Source organism: Procambarus clarkii, chromosome 55, assembly GCF_040958095.1.
Source record: "Procambarus clarkii isolate CNS0578487 chromosome 55, FALCON_Pclarkii_2.0, whole genome shotgun sequence".
NCBI lineage: Eukaryota > Metazoa > Arthropoda > Malacostraca > Decapoda > Cambaridae > Procambarus > Procambarus clarkii.
In genome coordinates this window covers 19,278,034-19,282,875 of record NC_091204.1, presented here as the reverse complement: position 1 = coordinate 19,282,875, position 4,842 = coordinate 19,278,034, and positions in this window count along the sequence as shown.

Sequence of the window (4,842 nt, the reverse complement as noted above, 5' to 3'; positions counted from 1 at the left end):
GGAATGGTCTCGCTAATTATCCAAAAGCTGCTCAATACAATCAGTGATACCTTAAAGTACTACGTAATATTTAAAACTCCTATGGGTAAATGGGGCTCAAATGTGCCTCCTCAGGCCTCCAGTAAAGATGCCATCTTGGAAAAAAATAACTGGCACCCCTTTTGGATTTGAGGGCCTCAGTACTACAAAGAGAGCAACCATGAGTAAAGCATGCAGCAACAATGTGAAAAGACAGCTCAATTGCCTCCACCATCTAAGTAGATGGGGCCATCCTTGGAAATGGCTGGGCTACCTCAAAAGCTAAACCCTGCCCAGACACTGAGACCCCTCAAAACCTTCAAAGCCAGAGCCCAACAAGTCCTCAGACCAAGTCCATTCCATCCAGTTGTCGACCCTAAAGACACATTCGTCAGTTTTAATATGCTGTTAATTCAAAATTGTAATTCCCTAAATTGAAATTAATATTGTTATATATTAGCATGCAGTGCATATTTAGGCTTAGGTTAGAATAGGAGTTTAGGTTCTATTGGCGTTTATTTGTATACTGTATGTAGTATGCGGGTGAAGCATTTACAGCATTGTAGTTCGAGCAAATGTCATCAGTGAAGCACTAAATTATAATTATTATTATTATTATTGTTAATTACAATTAATATTCCAGACATCCTTGTGCACAGAAATCTTAACAGATATATTGAAAAGGGCAAACATAGTACCAATCTATAAAAATGGTAGTCATTGCAGTCTCCGTGGTGTAGTGGTAAGACACTCGCCTGGCGTTCCGCGAGCGCTATGTCATGGGTTCGTATCCTGGCCGGGGAGGATTTACTGGGCGCAATTCCTTAACTGTAGCCTCTGTTTAACGCAACAGTAAAATGTGTACTTAGATGAAAAAACGATTCTTCGCGGCAGGGGATCGTATTCCAGGGACCATAGGATTAAGGACTTGCCCGAAACGCTACGCGTACTAGTGGCTGTACAAGAATGTAACAACTCTTGTATATATCTCCAAAAAAAAAAAAAAAAAAAAAAAAAAAAAAAGAAGAACCTCTAAATTATAGACCCATAATATGTATTAATAAGCATGGTAACCAAAACAACAAGAAACAATAGTTAAAAGCCAAATAGGTTGAACACTTGGAGAGTAAGGACATTCTTGTACAGCCACTAGCACGCATAGTATTTCGGGCAAGTCCTCAATCCTAATTTTCACAAACACGTACATCCCTAGGAAGCAGCCCACAGCAGCTGTAACTCCCAGGTACCTATTTACTGCTAGGTAAACAGGAGCATCAGAGTGAAAGAAACTCTGCCCATTTGTTTCCGCCTTCACCGGAGATCGAACCTAAACCCTTAGGGCCACGAACACCGAGCGTCAGACCCCTAAATTGTGCAAAATAACAGACTACGGTTTTTGAACAGGAAGATCCTGTGTAACAAATCTACTTAGTTTTCATGATATAAGAGCCACAATATTACAGGAAAGAGGTGGTTGGGTTGACTGTGTATCTGAACCTAAAAAAAGAGGCCTTTGAAAGACTCCCCACACAAGGAGCTGTTTTGGAAACTAACATGCTGGAGGGGTGACATGAAAGATGTCTGACGTGGATGAAAAACTCTCTTGACAGACAGATGAGGGTAATAATCAGAAACATTGTATTTGACTGGAGGAATGTTGCTAGGAGTACCACAGGGTTCAGTTCTTGCACCGGTAATGTTCACCATCTACATAAACAATCTACCAGAAGGAATAAAGAATTATATAAACATGTTTGTGGATGATGTGTTAGACAGGAGATGCAGATGTATGCTAGTATGCCCTTCAAATTGATCTAGATAAAATAGGTGCTTGGAGCATCAAGTGGCAAATGAAATTCAATGTGAATAAATGCCCTGTTGTGGAATTGGAGAAAATAGACCACACACAACTTAGAAATTACTAATACTAGTATGTGGAAAGTAATTAAAGAACTCTAATAAAGAACTTAGGGTGGGCTTAAGGGTGGTTTTGGATAGTAAACGGTCACCTGGGGAACACAAAGAACATCATGAGAGGAGCATATGGATCGCTTTCCAACTTCAGACTTGCTTTTAATTATATAGACGGTGAAATACTAAAGAAACTGTTAATGATTTTTGTGAGACCAACATTGGAATATACAACAGTTGTATGGTGCCCATATCTCAAGAAGCACATAAACTGTAAAAAGTGCAAAGGCATGCTACAAAATGGCTTCTGGAACTGAAAAACAAGAGTTACGAAGAGAGACGAAGTATTAAACATACCAAAATTAGAAGAAGAAGAAATAGGTGATACAGTATAATCATCACTTACAAAATACTAACAGGAATCAACCAAATTGACAAAGAGGAATTCCTTAACCCCCAAGCTGCTAAGGGCTATTTGGCCTTTGTCACCCACAGGTGCATAAAAAAAAAAAAATTTGTTCTCTCTTATAAACCTGTTGATTTGTGTTCCCTGATCACGGGAAAAATAATAAAAATATCGTAGGCGACATATTTTGGCGGCAATAGAGCGGGGAAGTCGGTCGGCCGAGCGGACAGCACGCTGGACTTGTGATCCTGTGGTCCTGGGTTCGATCCCAGGCGCCGGCGAGAAACAATGGGCAGAGTTTCTTTCACCCTATGCCCCTGTTACCTAGCAGTAAAATAGATACCTGGGTGTTAGTCAGCTGTCACGGGCTGCTTCCTGGGGGTGGAGGCCTGGTCGAAGACCGGGCCGCGGGGACACTAAAAAGCCCCGAAATCATCTCAAGATAACCTCAAGAGAAGTCTGGCAAAAAAGAGGCACCGACTCAGCAAGCATCCGAGGCAGTCTGCTCTGCCCCAGCCGTCAGGTGGGAGGACAAGGGGAACAGTGGAGGGGGTAATGGTTCGGCGGACAAGGGGACAGGGGAGATGGGGATGGTGGGGACGAGGGAACAGGGGAATGGAGATTGGTGGGGGAGGACAAGGGGGACAGGGATGTGGGGGATGGTGGGTAGGATGAGGGGAGGGGGGAATGGTAGTGAGAACGAGGGGATGGGGGAGTGGGAGATGGTGGAGAGAACAAGGGGACGGTGGAGTGTGGAATGGGTAGAAGGATGAGGGGATGGTGGGAAGGATATAGGGAAATGGTGGGGAGGACGACGGGACAGGGAAGTGGAGAATGGTTGGGAGGACGAGTGGATGGGGGAGTGAGGAATGGTTGGGAGAACGAGAGAATGGGGGAAGGGGGGAATGGTGGGGATAACTGGGAGACAGGGGGAGGGGTGCTGTTGCTCAGCAACGCATGTGCGTTGAGCCACAGCAATGTGTGGCCGGGTACAGCTAGTAATAATAATAATAATAATATTTTGTTTAGGAAAAGTACATACATAGATGCAGTTACAAACATTCTGATTGATTTATAAATAGAGCTAGTACATACAATACCTAAAGCCACTAGTACGCATAGCGTTTTGGGCAAGGTGAGGGGGGGGAAAACACTTAGACTAAAACTTAGTAGTAATTGAGCTTAAAGTATAAATTGCATTGAAAAAAAAATAAAATAAAAGATAAAAAGGGGGAACATGGTAGAAAATAGCGAATTTTATATAGCCAAGTTGGTCAGCAAACAGCATTGTTTAAAAATAGTAAGACATGGGTTGACATTTAGGGGTAAGGTAGGTTACATGGAGTTAATTAGGTAGAACTTCCGTGTAGGTGCGTGTTGTGTTGTGTAAACTGGTTGAGAAAGGTACAGCCTTTGACATGATTGGGAAGATCATTCCACATCCTGGGTCCCTTGATTTGTAGAGCATTTCTAGTTTGATTAAGTCGTACTCTTGGAATATCAAATAGGTATTTGTTTCTGGTGTGGTGCCCATGGGTTCTGTTACAACCTTCTAGGAAGCTTTTAAGGTCAGGATTGACATTATAATTCAGAGTTTTAAATATATAGAGTACACATGAGAGGATGTGCAGCGACTTAATATCCAACATATTCAGAAATTTGAGTAAGGGTACCGAGTACTGTCTGGGGCCAGAGTTAGATATTGTTCTAATAGCAGCTTTATGTTGAGTAATTAGAGGACGTAAATGATTTTGGGTAGTAGAACCCCAAGCACAAACACCATAGTTGAGATAAGGATAGATGAGAGAGCAATAGAGCGTCACCAGGGCAGGGGCAAGGTACATAATATCAGATCTTAGAAAGAATGCCAACAGTTTTAGAAACTTTTTTTGCTATATTTAGAATATGTCCCTGGAAATTTAGTTTGTTATCTATGAGGACACCAAGGAACTTTACTACTGATTTGTATATTGTTTATTCTTAGATTAATTGTATTTGAGGATTTATTACCAAACAAAATATAGAAAGTTTTATCAATGTTAAGGGTGAGTTTGTTAGCAGTTAGCCAAAGATGGACTTTATTTACTTCAGTATTCACAGTGACATTTAGAGCAAGTGGGTCAGAACTGGAGAAAATGAAAGTTGTGTCATCAGCAAATAAGATTGGTTTGAGGTGTTGAGAGGCATTTGGAAGATCATTAATGTAGATGAGAAAGAGGGGAGGGCCACGTATGCTGCCCTGTGGAACACCAATGTTTATGGATAGTGTAGGAGAAATGGAATTATTCACAGAAACATACTGGAGTCTGTCAGTAAGGTTAGACTAAAGGTATTGCGAGGAGTGACCTCTGACTCCATAATAATGTAATTTAAGAAGGTGGTTTTGGTGGTTGACAGTGTCAAAAGCCTTACATAGGTCCACAGATAACCCAACAGGGAACTCATTTTTATCAAGAGCTGTATGTATCAAGTTAATCATACTAATAAGTGCATCGTTAGTGCTTTTA